Consider the following 18,293-nt stretch of genomic DNA (forward strand, 5'->3'; position numbering starts at 1 on the left):
ATCGTCTGTAAATGCTCTCCTTGTCTTTGCAACACACGGCTACGTCGTCAGCATAGGCCAGGAGTTTGACTTCTGACGCTTGCATCGTAAACCCATGAATACATTTGTTCTCAATGACTGCCAAACACAAACTCTCTAGATAAATACAGAACAAAAGTGGGCTGGCTGGGCAGCCTTGACGCACGGAACGTTGAATGCTGATGTTGGCCCCAATGTCTTGTTAATTATAAGCCTAGTAGTTCCGTTCCGGTACGCCATGGCTACCCCGTCAGTAATTATGGACCCGACATTTATATGCTTAAGAATGGCAAATAAAATACTGTGAGCAACACAGTCAAAAGCTTTCTCCAAGTCAAGTTGAAGAATCGCAACTCGTGCCCTTAAGGCGTCACAACATTCCAAAATCGATCTCATTATGTGTACGTTCGTGTTAATGCTTCGTCCTTTGATTCCGCATGTTTGGTGCCGACCTACTATGGTTTCCATTACTGTTTGTAACCTGTCTGCGATTATCTTCATGAATATTTTGTAATCACTGTTGGTAAGTGATATTGGTCTGTACGACGTTACATGTTTCAGTTTCGCAGGCTGGTCAGTCTTAGGGATTAGTACAGTGTGCGCTTGCCCGAAAGAAAGTGGCAATGCGTTTACTTCATACGCTTCGTTAAACACGTCAGCGAGTAGAGGCGATAGATCTGATTTAAACAGTTTATAAAAATCGGCACAAAGGCCATCCGGACCGGGTGATTTTCCGGCTTTTAAATCTTCAATTGCTTGTTCAACTTCATGAGTTGATATCGGTGCCTCGAGCCTGTTCTTCGTCTCGTCGCTGAGTTGCGGCATACGCCCCAAAAACGCAGCTCTAAAGGCGTCTACGTCAACAGTTCTCGATGCAAAAAGTTCTTGGAAGTGCTTGAAAAACGCTTGTGCTATCTCCTCACCGTCAGTTATTTCATTACTATCTACTTCAATAGTATCTATGTGATTGCGCCGCGCATGCGTTTTCTCCAGACCTAGCGCGCGTTTAGTTGGCGTTTCATCTGCTGTCAATGCCTCTGCCCTTGCGCGTATAATCGCTCCTCGATATCGTTCTTCATCGCATAGCTCCAATTTCGCTTTGATGCTGCGTAAATCGTCCTTGTATGCGCCCGGCTGGCTGCACTCTAAGGCCGTTAATTTTTCCAACACTGCCCTTAGTTCTTTCTCTTTAGCTCTTTCTTCATACTTTATTTTACAGGAACGGTCGATGGCGGTTAACTTAATTCGTTGTTTAAAAATTTCCCATTTTTCAGCGATTTGCGCCACTTTGTTGTTTTCTACATCCTTCAAATGTTCCTGTACATTGCTTCGAAAAGACTCGTCGTTTAGCAATTTCGAATTCATTTTCCACATTTCCCACGTGAAAGTGTTGCCTTTTCCTTTGCGTCCAACGCATGTCTTGACCAAACAGTGGTCGGTGAATGAAACAGGTATGACATCGTAGCTTCGACATATGGGTATAACGTCTAGTGTCACGTATATCCTGTCAAGACGAGCGTGACTATTGCCTTGGAAGTGCGTGTATTGAACCTGGCGTGTTCCGACTAGGCAATCAGCCACGTCGTCCAAGTCACACTCGGCTAATAGTTCAGTGAGGACATGACAGCTTTTATCATTTGTTCTCTTGCCTGTTCTATCTCGATCACTGAGTACACAATTAAAATCTCCCATAATAATGACCTTTCTATGCGCGCATATCTGCGCCTTTAACGCTGAAAAAAACTTCTTGCGTTCATCGCATATATTGGGTGCATATATACATATCACCCGCCAAGAATCATCACCAACAGCAAAGTCGCAGTACACTAGTCTGCCAGAAGGGCACGAAAAATAATTTTCGATGAATAGCCCGGGCAGCTTCTTAATAAATAAAATAACACCTGCTGACGCTCCTTTGGCATGGCTCACTACCGCGTAATACGAAGGCGTAAACCTTAGCACCATGCCCCGGGTCTCCTCCTCCCCTTCGACTTTTGTCTCCTGCACGGCTAGAACATCGAGGTCTTGGTCCACCATCATCCGGTACACTTGGCTTTGTTTACGCTTGGCGGCCAGACCTCTCACGTTTAGCGTGCCCATGCTAAGCGTCGGGTTGGTTGCCATTGCTATACTACGGGAAAGAGAGAAAGGCCCGGAGCACCGTGCTCACCGCAACGTCTAGCCAGCGGCTAGACGCCCCCGGGACCGTCCGGCGGTCTGGCATGGTCCGTAGTCGGTGGTGGCTTGTCGCCCTCCTTCCTGTCCCGAGTGATGTTTGGACAGGGCTTGAAGCTGCTCCTTCTTAACATAGTTGACTTTGCAGGCGGCCCGTCGGCGTGATTCTTCAGAGTTGCTTTGCCGTCGGTGGCGTCTAGCGGCCTTTTGAAGGGAGTGTTGCCGCTCACATCCATAGCGTCGCTGTCTGGGGCCGGGTCACCACTTTCTGCCACGTACGCGGTATCATCGGATACAAGGCAGTTTTCACTGCCTTTCTCCAGTTCTTCAGGAGGACCTGATGGCTCGTCTTTCCTTTGGGGAGTAGCAAGTACTTCTTCCGTACCTCCCTCTGTTTTTGTTGTCGCCTCCGCATTGTTGGCGCTCTCCTGGTCACCCGCCCCTTTGGCGGCGTCCTCGGCTTCAGCAGCATCCATCCTCATCTCTGCGGTGACTTCGCTTGCTGGTGGCCCAACGGCTGTAGCGTACGTGCGTACACACTGATCTTCAGTGTGGCCAAAATTACGGCATCGCGAGCATCGCGGCACCTTGCACTCGCGACGGACATGCCCTACACCCTTGCACCGTAGGCACTGCATTGGCCGTCCAGGCACCACGACAAGGGCCAGTTCACCTGCTACTCGGATTTGGTGCGGAAGGTCGTCAACTTTCATTCCGCTCTTCAGTTTCAGAAGAACAGTTCGAGACGTGGAATCCTTATCTCCGACGCCTTTGACGCGCCATCGTTCTCGCGTCACTTCAATGACCTTGCCAAAGGCTGCCAGCGCTGTCTTTACGTCTTCGTCCTCCACCCAGTACAGCAACCAATGAAGGCGAAGGCGTACCTGTTGGTCTTGAGGGTCGACGACTACGCAGCGACGCCCTTTCACGTTGAGTTCTTTCAATGCTAGCAGTTTCTTCGCCGCCTCGTCGTTCGAGAAGGTGACCGCCCAAACATGATTGATCTGGTAGGCGCCAAGGGCCACGACTTCCGGTAGCAATCCAGTCGGGACGAGCACGTCTCGGAAGTCTTCGACCCTGTAGGGCCTTGCTCGCACGTCGCCATGCAAAAACACGGTGTTCTTTACAACAGGTCCCTTGGGCAGAGGTGGCAAAATAAACTGGTAGCTCATTTCCTCGTTCTCGATAAGCCTGTTACCACGGCTGGTAGCCGCAAAAGCTGCTCCATCGGAGCCCATGATTCACACGTCCGCACAGCTCGGCTGCCGGAAGCAGAATCCACTACACCACAAGCAAGCACAGCTGTCAATGCTAATGTCGAGGTAGTCTTAATAGAACAAATAATTAAGGAACAGAAAAAAAGAGGCGCCGTGTGCCTGCCAGGGATTGAACCTGGGACCTTCCGCGTGTTAGGCGGATGTGATAACCACTACACCACAAGCACTGCTGTCAGTTTTAATGTCGAAGGAGTCTTAATAGAACAAATAATTAAGGTACAGAAAAAAATAGGCGCAGTGTGCCTGCCAGGGATTGAACCTGGGAGCTTCCGCGTGTTAGGCGGATGTGATAACCACTACACCACAAGCACAGCTGTCAGTTCTAATGTCGAAGGAGTCTTAATAGAACAAATAATTAAGGAACAGAAAAAAATAGGCGCCGTGTGCCTGCCAGGGATTGAACCTGGGACCTTCCGCGTGTTAGGCGGATGTGATAACCACTACACCACAAGCACAGCTGTCAGTGCTAATGTCGAAGTAGTCTTAATAGAACAAATAATTAAGGAACAGAAAAAAAGAGGCGCCGTGTGCCTGCCAGGGATTGAACCTGGGACCTTCCGCGTGTTAGGCGGATGTGATAACCACTACACCACAAGCACAGCTGTCAGTGCTAATGTCGAAGTAGTCTTAATAAAACAAATAATTAAGGAACAGAAAAAAAGAGGCGCCGTGTGCCTGCCAGGGATTGAACCTGGGACCTTCCGCGTGTTAGGCGGATGTGATAACCACTACACCACAAGCACAGCTGTCAGTGCTAATGTCGAAGTAGTCTTAATAGAACAAATAATTAAGGAACAGAAAAAAATAGGCGCCGTGTGCCTGCCAGGGATTGAACCTGGGACCTTCCGAGGCGGATGTGATAACCACTACACCACAAGCACAGCTGTCAATGCTAATGTCGAGGTAGTCTTAATAGAACAAATAATTAAGGAACAGAAAAAAAGAGGCGCCGTGTGCCTGCCAGGGATTGAACCTGGGACCTTCCGCGTGTTAGGCGGATGTGATAACCACTACACCACAAGCACTTTTTTTTTATTTATTTATTGCCGGTCTTTGACAATGTACAATGCACACGGTATAGAAACAGACATCACAAAAAGAACACCTACAGAACATACTGAAAAACATGAAAGCCTCAGCCCAACATGGACTGGCGTTGTCAAACTAAAATTCTTTTAAAGCTGTCAGAGGTTCTATCCTCGACAGCCAATCGGGTACAATATCTTGCATTTTCTTCATTTCAATGAAACGAGACATACTGTCTCTAAAATAAATACGAGCAGGCCTAGCATCTGGGTCGCAATGGTACCCTGCCATTCGTGCCCGCCATAAACAGTGGAGGCCATTGAGCATAATTAGGTCGTATGGAACCCCGTCCTCATTGTCAATCGGTAAGTACCTGATCCCATGCGGATTCAACGGAAACTCCTTCTTGATTGTCCGTTTTAGGACGTCCCAGAAGTACACCCCTTCCCAGCAATGCAAAAACACATGATCTACAGTTTCAGGTTGCTTGCAAATCAAGCAGTGTGGGCCCCATGGTACAAGGAAGCCGCGTTCTTCCATGAATGTCTTCACTGACAGTGTTCCTGTGTGTAGCCTAAAAAAGAATGTTTTTGCCCCAGTAGGCACCTCCATTCTTTTCACCCGTTTAAGGACATCCTGTCCTGGTCCTCCACTGTATATCGCTCTGTACAATGGCACTGGAAATATAATATCGCATACATCTTTATATAATGTCTTTCTTTTCACGGCAGATAAATAATCGAAAGAAAAACGCACAGAAAGAAAGCGCACACTGTCGACTACCTCTTTAAGATAGCCGCGAATCGTTCCTGGCATACTATTGGTACTAACAATGAGCGCCGGCAGCGCAGCTCTTAATCTGAGCTGTAATACCGTACGCAGAAAAGGATCACGCACATCTCGAAAAAACAAAAATCTATTGACAAGCTGTCGTACAAAAAGATGCGCCAAGCCCAGGCCACCTTCCTTCACCCGCCTGAACAGATTTGTTCGGCTACATCTTTCCCAGTTAGAGTCCCAGATAAAAACGGCGAACACTCTGTGCAATCTTTGCACATTTACCCTTGAACAAAACAACGTCTGCATGACGTACCACAACTTCGTAATGAAAAACAAATTACATACAGTTGCCCTTGCGAAAATGGACAGGTTGATGCCTTTCCACCTGTCTGCTTTTTCTTTTGTTTCTTTTATTTGGTTCGTCCAGTATTCCTCGCTCTGTTTGTAGCTATCCAAGGGAACACCGAGATACTTGGTAGGGGTTTTCACCCAGCTCACATTCGCAAAGTTGTCCGGGGCCGAGGACCACTCTCCGTGCCACAAACCGAGGGACTTACCCCAGTTCACTTTACTGCCCGTTACATCACAAAACTGTTTCACCACGCGTATTGTTTCCGTTACGCTTTCTCTGTTTGTACAACACACGGCGATATCATCTGCATATGCCAGGAGCTTGACTTCTGTGGCTGCCAAGCTATAACCGCGTATTTGATCGTTCTCAGTTATCGCCAAACACATCGTTTCAATGTAAACTGCAAACAAAAGAGGACTGAGGGGGCAGCCTTGACGCACAGAACGCATGACGTTAATGGGGGCCCCCAATGATTTATTCACAATTAAACGTGTTGTGCAGTTCTGATACGCCAATGCCACTCCCTCAGTGATGATGGCACCTACATTAACGTGATCCAGAATGGCAAACAAAATATCATGAGACACACAGTCAAAAGCTTTCTCTAGGTCAAGCTGGAGCACTGCGACGCCATCGTAAGTGAGGTCACAGCACTCGAGCACGCACCGCATCGTGTGAATATTCGAAAAAATTGACCTCCCTTTGATCCCACACGTTTGGTGGTCTGCGACGATTTCTTTGATGACGCTTTGAAGTCTGGCTGCCAAAACCTTCATGAAAATCTTATAGTCGACATTGGTTAAAGATATCGGCCTATAAGATGTCACGAGCCTAAGTTTCTCCGCTTTGTCACTCTTAGGTATCAAGATGGTATGCGCTTTACCAAAAGAAGGCGGCAAAGCTTTGTTCACATACGCGTCGTTAAACAGGCCTGTTAGCAGGGGCGAAAGTTCTTTCTTGAAGGCTTTATAAAAACACGCGCTCAGACCGTCAGGTCCGGGTGATTTGCCATTGTTCAAATCATTTATTGCTTTTACGACTTCGTGTTCTCTTATAGTCCCTTCTAATCGGTCCTTCGTGTCGTCACTCAATCGCGGCATGCGACTGAGAAAGACCCTTTCGAACTCATCTACATTAGCTTCTTGATATGCAAACAGTGACTGGTAATACTCTAAAAACGCTCGGCCTATGCTCTTATTATCTTCGACGAGTGTGCCATTCCACGAGATCTTATCGACATGATTACGTCGACCATGAGCTTTTTCAAGTCCTAGTGCCCTTTTGGTGGGCGTCTCTCCCGCTACTAATGCGTTTGCTCTTGCTCGCACAATCGCACCTTGATAGCGTTCTTTGTCCAACTGTTCGATTTTTTCTTTGATGGTTCGCATATCTTGCTTATACGCCCCTGGCTCTTCGCACTCCAGCGCTATCAGCTGATTAAGTATCTTTCGTAAGTCTCGTTCTTTCATTTCCCTCTCAAACTTTAAGCAGCTCGACCTTTCTATTGCTTTCATTTTTACCTTTTGTTTGAACCATTCCCATTTCTCTGCTATGGTTTCAGTACTTTCATCGCATACTTCCATAACGGCCTCATGTATTGCCTCTACAAATGGCTCGTCTTTTAGTAGTAAGGCATTCATTTTCCATAGGTCCCAGTTAAAAGATGATTCCTTCTTCTTCATACCGATGTGACACTTCACCAAGCAGTGATCTGAGAACGACACAGGTGCGACAGAATAACTGTGACACATTGGAATCATGTCTTGTGACATGTACAAGCGGTCTAACCGCGCATGACTACTGCCTTGAAATCGTGTATACATCACCTCCCGCTCCCCCTCCAGACAGTCACATACATCGTCTAGTTCACTATCACTAATCAACTTGGAAAGTATGTGACTGCTTTTATCTCGAATACCGGCATTATTGGATCGATCCCGAGCCCTCAAAACACAGTTGAAATCCCCCAACAAAATCATGCACTTATCACGGCTAATGTACTGAAAAAGATTCGAAAAAAATACAGCACGCTCTTCTACAACATTTGGCGCATATATGCACATAACTCTGAATTCGACTCCACCACAAACAAAGTCGCAAACGACCATTCTTCCCGTCTGACATGAAAATACACTTTCAACCACAAGGTCGCGTAACTTCTTAATAAACAGGACGCATCCCGCTGACGTCCCTACCGCGTGGCTCACCACCGCATAATATCTGGTCGTGAAACGCCTCACCATGCTCCCGGTCTCCTCCTCCCCGTCTACCTTGGTCTCCTGGACAGCTAGAACGTCTATGTCTTGGTCAGTGGCCAACCGTAGGACTTGACTCTGCCTACGCCTAGCCGCCAGCCCTCTAACGTTTAGAGTTGCAATACTGAGTGACGGATTAGGAGCCATGATGAACTAGAGAATGAGGTAGGCCCGGAGCATGGTGCTTACCCCTCACGACCAGCCGTCGGCTAGCCGTCTCCGGGACCGCCCGGTTTCTCGTCGTTGTTTGTCTGCTGGGCTTGGTCCCCAGGCTTTCTGTCGGACGGAACGTTCGGCTTTGGTTTGAAGCTCGAGCGCCTCCCAAGAGGCGATTTCGCCGGCGGCCCATCACTGGAGCTGGTTGCCGCGTTGTCCTTGTCCTCGGCCTCATCACGGGGACGCTTGAAGGTGGCTCCGAGACTAGCAGCCCGGTCACCGTCGATAGCGGCCTCGCCCTGTTGCATCGCTCCATCGTCTTTGTCTCCTTCGTCTTCACTTGCGCCTTCCTTTGCATGGAGAGCTTCCGCGTCGACCCGTGCCGGCGCTGTCACTTGCTCCGTAGTTTCATTTCCCTTGGCGTCAACGCCCTCCGGTACCGACCCAGCACCTGTCGCTGGGTGCACAAGGTCTCCGGCTCCCTTAGCAGCGTCTTCGGTCTCGACCACATCCATGACGAGTTCTGCTGCCTCTTGACTCGCGGCTGGGCCAGTCGCGGTAGCGTAGGTCTTGACGCATTCGGTGTCAGTGTGCCCGTAACGTCGGCACCGGGAGCAGCGTGGCACCTTACACTCCCGTCGCACGTGCCCAGTGCCTTGGCAGCGGAGGCACTGCATCGGCCGACCGGGTACCACCACCAAGGCCAACTCTCCGGCAACACGTATCTGGTGAGGAATATCTTCCACTTTCAGGCCGCTCTTCAGCTTGAGAAGAACAGTCCTCGTGCTTCTCTCGACTCACCTCTTCTACCTTGCCGAAGGCCGCCAATGCAGTCCGGACGTCTTCCTCGGCCACACCGTGCAGCAGCCAGTGAAGTCTGAGCTTCACCTGCTGATCCTGAGGGTCGACGATCACACATCGCCGCCCCTTCACCTGAAGTTCTTTCAAGCCAGCAGGCGCTTCGTTGCAGCTGCGTCACTGAGGGTCACCGCCCACACATGATTAACTTGGTAGGCCCCAAGGCACACAATTTCCGGCAGCAGGCTCGTAGGCGTTAGGGCATCCCTAAAATCTTCGACCTTGTAAGGCCTCGCTCGTACATCACCATGCAGAAACACGGTGTTATTCACTATTCGTCCTTTTGGCAGTTGAGGCAAAATAAACTGGTATTCCGTTTCTTCGTCGTTGCTGTACCTGTTTCCGCGGCCAAAAGTAGCCGCTGTCGCTGCCCTTGAAGAGGCCATGATCCCACGAACCGTCACGCTCGGTGGCCGGAAGCAGAATGTCTACACCACAAGCACTGCTGTCAGTTTTAATGTCGAAGGAGTCTTAATAGAACAAATAATTAAGGTACAGAAAAAAATAGGCGCAGTGTGCCTGCCAGGGATTGAACCTGGGAGCTTCCGCGTGTTAGGCGGATGTGATAACCACTACACCACAAGCACAGCTGTCAGTTCTAATGTCGAAGGAGTCTTAATAGAACAAATAATTAAGGAACAGAAAAAAATAGGCGCCGTGTGCCTGCCAGGGATTGAACCTGGGACCTTCCGCGTGTTAGGCGGATGTGATAACCACTACACCACAAGCACAGCTGTCAGTGCTAATGTCGAAGTAGTCTTAATAGAACAAATAATTAAGGAACAGAAAAAAAGAGGCGCCGTGTGCCTGCCAGGGATTGAACCTGGGACCTTCCGCGTGTTAGGCGGATGTGATAACCACTACACCACAAGCACAGCTGTCAGTGCTAATGTCGAAGTAGTCTTAATAGAACAAATAATTAAGGAACAGAAAAAAAGAGGCGCCGTGTGCCTGCCAGGGATTGAACCTGGGACCTTCCGCGTGTTAGGCGGATGTGATAACCACTACACCACAAGCACAGCTGTCAGTGCTAATGTCGAAGTAGTCTTAATAGAACAAATAATTAAGGAACAGAAAAAAAGAGGCGCCGTGTGCCTGCCAGGGATTGAACCTGGGACCTTCCGCGTGTTAGGCGGATGTGATAACCACTACACCACAAGCACAGCTGTCAGTGCTAATGTCGAAGGAGTCTTAATAGAACAAATAATTAAGGAACAGAAAAAAATAGGCGCCGTGTGCCTGCCAGGGATTGAACCTGGGACCTTCCGCGTGTAAGGCGGATGTGGTAACCACTACACCACAAGCACTTTTTTTTTCTTTATTGCTGGTTTTTCAACAACACAACACGTAGCACACATCACAAATGATACGTCAAAACAAGGTTACAATAAAGGTTGTTATTGTTGTGCACATAATGCCGTCAGTCACGTGGTGACCCCCCCCCCCCCCCCCCTGGCGATGTCATTTAAAATTCTTTTAGTGTAACCAAGGGTTCCACGCTGGCAATCCAGGGGGAAACCCATTGTTTGTTTTTTCCACTTCTATTAAACGAGCCATGCTCTCTCGAAAGTACAGCCTTGCCGGTCTTCTATCTGGTTCACAGTAGAAGCCAGCCATTCGTGAGCGCCATATACTGTGCAGACCAGTCAACATAATCAGATCAAAAGGTACTCCTTCTTCGTTGTCTATTGCAAGGTACCTGATGCCGTGCGTATCTAGCGGGAATTCTTTTTTCATTGTCCGCTGCAACACATCCCCCCCAAAAAACACCCCCTCCGAACAGTGAAGAAAAACGTGATCGATGGTTTCCGGTTGTTTGCAAATAAAACAGTGAGAACCCCAGGGCATATAAAATCCACGCTCCTCAAGGAAAGTTATTACTGGAAGCGTCCCGGTATGCAGTTTGAAAAAGAAAGATTTCACGCTTGGCGCTACTTGCATTCTTTTAACTCTTTTCAGGACGTTCTGACCTTGGTCTGCACTGTATATGGCTCTGTACAAGGGAATCGGCAACACTATGTCACATATGTCTTTATACATTTTTCTCTTTGTAACAGAATACAAATAATCATTAGAAAAACGAACGCATAGAAATCGCACACTTTCTACTACTTCCTTAAGGTAACCTTGTACCGAACCACTCAAGACATGGGTGCTTATAACATAGTCGGGTAACAGTCGCCCTAATCTTGCCTGGCACATAGTTTGCAGGAATGGGTCCCTTATATCGCGAAAAAAGAAAAACCTGTTCACTAACTGTTTGAGAAAGATGTGCCAGTCCAAGCCCCCCACATTTTACTCTCCTAAACAAATTTGTGCGACTGCACCTTTCCCAGGTAGATCCCCACACAAAGATCGCAAAAACCCTATGCAATTTCTGAACATTTACCCTAGAACAATACATAACTTGCATCACATACCACAGTTTGGCCACAAAAAACGTGTTACACACGGTAGCCCTCGCAAACATGGAGAGATAATTAGCCCTCCGATCATTCGCCTTTTCACGTAAGAGGTCTGCTTGTTGCTGCCAGTAGTCATTATTATTCATGTAGGACTCAAGTGGCACACCCAGGTACTTCACAGGCATTTTCTGCCACACGACATTGGCAAAAATGTCCGGGGTCGATGGCCACACTCCGTGCCAAAATCCTAGACACTTTCCACAGTTTACCCGACTTCCTGTAACGTCGCTGAAAATTTTGACAGTTCTAATAGATTCTTCGATGCTTTCGTAATCAATACAACAGACTGCAACATCATCGGCATACGCGAGCAATTTCACCTCTGACGAATGTAAATGAAAGCCGTTAATAGCATTATTTTCAAGTATTGACAGACATTACGTTTCAATGTAAATGCAGAACAAAAGTGGACTGATGGGGCAGCCCTGGCGAACGGAACGCTGGATTTTGATGGGGGCCCCCACTGCCTTGTTAATAATTAGTCTGGTAGAGCAATTCCGATACGCCAGAGCTACACCGTCCATGATGATGGACCCGACATTAATGTGTTCTAATATGGCAAACAAAATAACATGCGCTACACAATCAAATGCCTTCTCCAGATCCAACTGGAGTACGGCCACACTAGCTTCAAAGGAATCACAACACTCAAGAACGGACCGCATCTTATGAACATTTGTAGCTATAGTGCGACCCTTAATTCCACACGTTTGGTGCGGACCAACTATGTCTTTAATTACTGACTGAAGCCTAGCCGCTAGAACTTTCATTAAAATCTTGTAGTGCACATTTGTGAGTGCTAGTGGTCTATATGATGTTACTTGCTTCAGCTTGTCCTCGTCCTCTGTCTTCGGAATCAGCACCGTGTGGGATTCACTGAACGACAGTGGTAAAACTTTACCATCGTACGCTTCGTTAAAAACTGCTACGAGTACTTCTGACAATTCCTTTTTAAACCGCTTGTACCACGCAGCGCAAAGCCCATCAGGGCCAGGCGACCTTGCCGGGATTCAAATTATCAATCGCGCGTTCCACTTCAAAAACAGTTATCGGCGCTTCTAATGTAGCTTTCGTTTCTTCACTCAGTTGAGGCATGCGTGCTAAAAAATTCGTTTTAAAACGTTCCAGGTCTACCTGCCTAAGCGCGAACAGAATCTCATAGTGCTGAAAGAACACACGTGCTATGCTATCGGTACCTGTAACTTCGTGACCGCCCGCTTCGATCACGTCAATCTGATTGCGTCGTGCGTGCGCCTTTACCAGTCCAAGCGCCCTTTTATTGCGATAGCAATTATATGGACACTCAAAAGCAGATTTCTGCCGTCGGCGTCGCCGTCGCCGTCGCCGTGAGGTTCCGTATGACGTCATTTGGAGATGAAATCGTCGCCGCGCGCCGAACGCTGTATGTGCGAGTGAAAGGGCGCGAGGGGCGCGTCTTTCACGGGGAGTGAACGCACGGCGGAGAACAAACGCGCGTTCTGCGCCGTGCTCGCTTAAGGGCTGCAGAAGTAGGCGTCTCTTTTCTCCTTTACAATCAACATATATGTAGAGCAAACGCGCCTTCTTCAGACGCGCGAGAGGCCGTGGGGGAGGGGGAGGGAAGGGAGGCGACGTTTAGCGGCGGCACCAAGTGCCTATTTATATCAGAGGCTCCAGCAACAGTCACCAACGCCGCACGCATTTTGAGCTAACGCGGGCAAAACGCCGATGGCGTCGACAACAGTTCTGCGTGTTGTTGCTACCAAAGCCGCTCACCTTACTTCGTATGACATTGCTGTCTTGCTGTCGCATTCATTGCTTCGCCCTTAGGGCGAAACTGTGACATTTTTTGTGGGTGTATCCCCTACAGCAAAGGACTCGGCTCTAGCGCGAACAATCGCGCCACGATAACGTTCCTCGTCATGCAGCTCAAGTTGCTGTTTGATATTCCGTATATCACTTTTGAATGCTCCCGGCTCTTGGCACTCCAGTTCTGTCAACTTCTCCAAAGTTGTTCTTAGTTCTTTTTCTTTCTTTTTCCCTTCATAATTTAGTGTGGCGGAACGATCAATGACTTTCATTTTAATCCGCTGTTTAAACTCTTCCCATCGTTCTGCAAGTTTACCGTCTCCGTTCAGAAGAGTTTTTTCGATGTATTCCAACATTACTGCTACGAAACTTTCATCAGTGGTCAGTTTCGAATTCATTTTCCACAGCTCCCAAGAGAAGCTGCAAAACCTTTTGTCTTTCTTCCTATATCACATTTAACCAAGCAATGGTCAGTGAAGGAAATGGGACAGACCTTGTAACTGTTGCACATCGGTATTGCTGCAAGCGAAACGTAAGTGCGATCTAATCGCGCATGGCTGTTCCCTTGAAAGTGCGTGAAACGCACATCTCCCGTCCCTATCATGCAGTCAGCCTCGTCCTCTAATTCGCATTTAATAATTATCTCGGCCAAGATATCCCTACTTCTATCGCTTTTTTGACCTCTATTTGACCTATCTCGGGCACTCAGAACACAATTAAAATCACCCAATAATACCATATGCTTATCAACAGCCATATACTCCTTTAACTTGACAAAAAATTGCGCCCGTTCTTCTAACGCATTTGGAGCATAAATACACACAACACACCATTCCAGTCCACTTAAAACAAAATTGCACAACACTAATCTGCCGGATGGACAAGAAAAGAAGGCTTGCACTGTGAGACCCGGTAACTTCTTAATGAACAGTACACAACCAGCTGATGCCCCTATGGCGTGGCTCACTATTGCGTAATACCGCGACGTAAACCGCTGCACCATGCTCCGGGTCTCCTCGTCACCATCCACTTTTGTCTCTTGCACTGCTAAAACGTCAAGGTCATGGTCCACCAGTAGCCTACCCACTTGGCTTTGCTTTCGTTTGGCGGCCAGACCTCGAACGTTTAGCGTAGCCAGTCTAAGCGTCGGGTTGGGAGCCATGGCTGTCTAGTGAAAAAATTGGCCCGGAGCATGGTGCTTACCTTCAGTGTCTAGCACTCCGCTAGACACCTCCAGAGCCACCCGGTGGACCGGTCCCACTGGAGAGCGGTGGTGGCTTGTTCTCAGTTTTTTTTTCTGCGGTGATGATGTTGGGACGTGGCTTGTAGCTGCTGCGCCTGCCCCCCGATGTCCCAGATGTCTTCGAAGGCGGCCCGTCCTCGCTACTTCCTTGGCACGCTGCATTGTCTGCAGCCTGTTCAAGAGGACGTTTTGCCGAGACTCCAACATTGCTGCACGCTGCGTCATTCCTTGCCGACAGGTCTTCCCCTGTCTCCATTGACACGCTTGCTTCGGCTGAGCTGCTAGTGATTTCTTTCTTGGTCTTGTCGGGTGTCTCTTGTACACCTCCTTCGGTATCCTTGTTAACCACTATTGCGCCCTCCTCGACAGCAGGTGCAAGCGCACCTTCTGCCGCGCTTAGGGTTGCCTGGTCTCCTGCCCCTTTTGCCGCGTCCTCAGCCTCGGCCACATCCATCACCAACTGCGCGGCGTCGTCACCCTCGGCCGGCCCGGTCGCAGAAGCGTACGTGCGTATGCACTGGTCTTCCGAGTGACCAAACCTGCGGCATTGCGAGCAGCGGGGGAACTTGCACTCCCGACGTACTACATGACCAGAGCCTTGGCAGCGCAAGCACTGCATTGGGCGGCCAGGCACGACAACAAGCGCCAGTTCACCTGCGACCCTGATTTGGTGTGGGAGGTCTTCCAGCTTCACGCCGCTCTTGAGCTTGAGCAACACGGAGCGGGTAGTCGTCCCCTTGTCGCTGATTCCTTGTACCCGCCATCGCTCTCGGGTGACCTGAACGACCTTTCCAAAGGCCGCCAGCGCCGTTCTTACATCTTCATCAGCCACACCGTTTATTAGCCAATGAAGACGCAGCCGTGCCTGCTGGTCTTGGGGGTCAACCACGATGCAGCGCCGCCCCTTTACCTTGAGCTCCTTGACGTCCAGCAGCCGCTTCGTGGCGTCGGCGTTGTTCATGGTCACCGCTCAGACGTGGTTGATCTGGTAAGCCCCAAGGGCAAGCACCTCCGGCAGCAGACCTGTTTGGCCGAGAGCGTCCCGAAAATCCTCAGCTCTGTAGGGTCTGGCTCGCACGTCACCGTGCAAAAACACGGTGTTCAACACCACGCGTCCTTTTGGCAGGGGAGGCAAAATAATCTGATAGCCTGTGTCGTCTTCGCAGTTCACCCTGTTTCCGCGGCCAACTAGGGCCGCTGTCGCCGCTCCATTGGAGCCCATGACTCTGCTGACCGTTCAGCTCGGCTGCCGGAAGCAGAATGCTACACCACAAGCACAGCTGTCAGCGTTAATATCGAAGGAGTCTTAATAGAACAAATAATTAAGGAACAGAAAAAAAAAGAGGCGCCGTGTGCCTGCCAGGGATTGAACCTGGGACCTTCCGCGTGTTAGGCGGATGTGATAACCACTACACCACAAGCACAGCTGTCAGCGTTAATGTCGAAGGAGTCTTAATAGAACAAATAATAAAGGAGCAGAAAAAAAAGAGGCGCCGTGTGCCTGCCAGGGATTGAACCTGGGACCTTCCGCGTGTTAGGCGGATGTGATAACCACTACACCACAAGCACTTTTTTTTTCTTTATTGCCGGTTTTTCAACAACAAAACACGTAGCACACATCACAAATGAGACGTCAAAACAAGGTTACAATAAAGGTTGTTATTGTTGTGCACATAATGCCGTCAGTCACGTGGTGACTGGCGATGTCAATTAAAATTCTTTTAGTGTAACCAAGGGTTCCACACTGGCAATCCAGGGGGAAACATTCTTTTGTTTTTTCTACTTCTATTAAACGAGCCATGCTCTCTCGAAAGTACAGCCTTGCCGGTCTTCTATCTGGTTCACAGTAGAAGCCAGCCATTCGTGAGCGCCATATACTGTGCAGGCCAGTCAACATAATCAGATCAAAAGGTACTTCTTCGTTGTCTATTGCAAGGTACCTGATGCCGTGCGTATCTAGCGGGAATTCTTTTTTCATTGTCCGCTGCAACACATCCCAAAAAAAGACCCCCTCCCAACAGTGAAGAAAAACGTGATCGATGGTTTCCGGTTGTTTGCAAATAAAACAGTGAGAACCCCAAGGCATATAAAACCCACGCTCCTCCAGGACAGTTCTCACTGGTAGCGTCCCGGTATGCAGTTTGAAAAAGAATGATTTCACACTTGGCGCTACTTGCATTCTTTTAACTCTTTTCAGGACATTCTGACCCTGGCCTGCACTGTATATGGCTCTGTACAAGGGAATTGGCAACACTATGTCACATATGTCTTTATACAATTTTCTCTTTGTAACAGAATACAAATAATCATTGGAAAACCGAACGCACAGAAATCGCACACTTGACACTACTTCCCGAAAGTAACCCTGCACCGTACCCGACATGACATGGGTGCTAATAACATAGTCGGGTAACAGTCGCCCTAATCTTGCCTGGCACACCGTTTGCAGGAATGGGTCGCTTACCTCGCGAAAAAAGAAAAACCGGTTCACTAACTGTTTGAGAAAGAGATGTGCCAGTCCAAGCCCCCCACACTTTACTCTCCTGAACAAGTTTGTGCGACTGCACCTTTCCAGGTAGATCCCCACACAAAGATCGCAAAAACCCTATGCAATTTTTGCACATTTACCCTAGAACAGTACATAACTTGCATCACATACCATAATTTAGCCACAAAAAACATGTTACACACGGTAGCCCTCGCAAACATGGAGAGATAATTAGCCCTCCAAGCATTCGCCTTTTCACGTAAGAGGTCTGCTTGTTGCTGCCAGGAGTCATTATTTTTGTAGTACTGAAGCGGCACACCGAGGTACTTCACAGGCATCCTCTGCCACACGACGTTGGCAAAAATGTCCGGCGTCGACGGCCACACTCCGTGCCAAAATCCCAGGCACTTTCCCCAGTTTACCCGACTTCCTGTAACGTCGCTGAAAATTTTGACAGCTCTAATAGATTCTTCGATGCTTTCGTAATCAATACAACAGACTGCAACATCATCGGCATACGCAAGCAATTTCACCTCTGACGAATGTAAACGAAAACCGTTAATAGCATTATTTTCAAGTATTGACAGACATAACGTTTCAATGTAAATGCAGAACAAAAGTGGACTGATGGGGCAGCCCTGGCGAACGGAACGCTGGATTTTTATGGGGGCCCCCAATGCCTTGTTAATAATTAGTCTGGTAGAGCAATTCTGATACGCCAGAGCTACACCGTCCATGATGATGGACCCGACATTAATGTGTTCTAATATGGTAAACTAAATAACATGCGCTACACAATCAAATGCCTTCTCCAGGTCCAACTTGAGTACGGCCACACATGCTTCCAGGGAATCGCAACACTCTAGAACGGACCGCATCTTGTGAACATTCGTAGCTATAGTGCGACCCTTAATTCCACATGTTTGGTGCGGACCGACTATGTCTTTAATAACTGTCTGAAGTCTGGCAGCTAGAACTTTCATTAAAACCTTGTAGTCCACATTTGTGAGTGCTATTGGTCTATATGATGTTACTTGCTTCAGCTTGTCCTCATCCTCTCACTTCGGAATCAGCACCGTGTGGGATTCACTGAATGACGGTGGTAATACCTTTCCTTCGTACGCTTCGTTGAAAACTGCTACGAGCACTTCTGACAATTCCTTTTTAAATCGCTTGTACCACGCAGCGCAAAGCCCATCAGGGCCAGGCGACTTGCCGGGATTCAAATTATCAATCACGCGTTCCACTTCAAAAACAGTTATCGGCGCTTCTAATGTAGCTTTGGTTTCATCACTCAGTTGGGGCATGCGTGCTAAAAACTTCCTTTTAAAGCGTTCCAGGTCTACCTGCCTATGTGCAAATAGATTCTCATAGTGCTGAAAGAACACACGTGCTATGCTTCGGTACCCTGG

At 48.5% G+C, this 18,293-nt stretch overlaps 14 non-coding genes across 14 annotated transcripts; all 14 read right to left on the reverse strand.

Annotated features, from left to right (window-relative positions):
• Positions 1 to 3,564: 3,564 nt before the first annotated feature.
• Positions 3,565 to 3,637, reverse strand: Trnav-aac (transfer RNA valine (anticodon AAC)). Its single transcript has one exon. It is a non-coding gene; the product is annotated as a tRNA-Val (tRNA).
• Positions 3,638 to 3,708: 71 nt separating this feature from the next.
• On the reverse strand, positions 3,709 to 3,781 carry Trnav-aac (transfer RNA valine (anticodon AAC)). Its single transcript has one exon. It is a non-coding gene; the product is annotated as a tRNA-Val (tRNA).
• A 71-nt stretch (positions 3,782 to 3,852) lies between these two features.
• Trnav-aac (transfer RNA valine (anticodon AAC)) lies at positions 3,853 to 3,925 on the reverse strand. Its single transcript has one exon. It is a non-coding gene; the product is annotated as a tRNA-Val (tRNA).
• Positions 3,926 to 3,996: 71 nt separating this feature from the next.
• On the reverse strand, positions 3,997 to 4,069 carry Trnav-aac (transfer RNA valine (anticodon AAC)). Its single transcript has one exon. It is a non-coding gene; the product is annotated as a tRNA-Val (tRNA).
• A 71-nt stretch (positions 4,070 to 4,140) lies between these two features.
• On the reverse strand, positions 4,141 to 4,213 carry Trnav-aac (transfer RNA valine (anticodon AAC)). Its single transcript has one exon. It is a non-coding gene; the product is annotated as a tRNA-Val (tRNA).
• A 209-nt stretch (positions 4,214 to 4,422) lies between these two features.
• On the reverse strand, positions 4,423 to 4,495 carry Trnav-aac (transfer RNA valine (anticodon AAC)). Its single transcript has one exon. It is a non-coding gene; the product is annotated as a tRNA-Val (tRNA).
• Positions 4,496 to 9,411: 4,916 nt separating this feature from the next.
• On the reverse strand, positions 9,412 to 9,484 carry Trnav-aac (transfer RNA valine (anticodon AAC)). The gene has a single exon. It is a non-coding gene; the product is annotated as a tRNA-Val (tRNA).
• A 71-nt stretch (positions 9,485 to 9,555) lies between these two features.
• Trnav-aac (transfer RNA valine (anticodon AAC)) lies at positions 9,556 to 9,628 on the reverse strand. Its single transcript has one exon. It is a non-coding gene; the product is annotated as a tRNA-Val (tRNA).
• Positions 9,629 to 9,699: 71 nt separating this feature from the next.
• On the reverse strand, positions 9,700 to 9,772 carry Trnav-aac (transfer RNA valine (anticodon AAC)). Its single transcript has one exon. It is a non-coding gene; the product is annotated as a tRNA-Val (tRNA).
• Positions 9,773 to 9,843: 71 nt separating this feature from the next.
• Positions 9,844 to 9,916, reverse strand: Trnav-aac (transfer RNA valine (anticodon AAC)). Its single transcript has one exon. It is a non-coding gene; the product is annotated as a tRNA-Val (tRNA).
• A 71-nt stretch (positions 9,917 to 9,987) lies between these two features.
• Positions 9,988 to 10,060, reverse strand: Trnav-aac (transfer RNA valine (anticodon AAC)). Its single transcript has one exon. It is a non-coding gene; the product is annotated as a tRNA-Val (tRNA).
• Positions 10,061 to 10,131: 71 nt separating this feature from the next.
• Trnav-uac (transfer RNA valine (anticodon UAC)) lies at positions 10,132 to 10,204 on the reverse strand. Its single transcript has one exon. It is a non-coding gene; the product is annotated as a tRNA-Val (tRNA).
• A 5,540-nt stretch (positions 10,205 to 15,744) lies between these two features.
• Trnav-aac (transfer RNA valine (anticodon AAC)) lies at positions 15,745 to 15,817 on the reverse strand. The gene has a single exon. It is a non-coding gene; the product is annotated as a tRNA-Val (tRNA).
• A 72-nt stretch (positions 15,818 to 15,889) lies between these two features.
• Trnav-aac (transfer RNA valine (anticodon AAC)) lies at positions 15,890 to 15,962 on the reverse strand. The gene has a single exon. It is a non-coding gene; the product is annotated as a tRNA-Val (tRNA).
• Between the last annotated feature and the right edge of the window lie 2,331 nt (positions 15,963 to 18,293).

Source organism: Dermacentor silvarum, chromosome 10 (assembly GCF_013339745.2).
Source record: "Dermacentor silvarum isolate Dsil-2018 chromosome 10, BIME_Dsil_1.4, whole genome shotgun sequence".
Classification (NCBI taxonomy): domain Eukaryota; kingdom Metazoa; phylum Arthropoda; class Arachnida; order Ixodida; family Ixodidae; genus Dermacentor; species Dermacentor silvarum.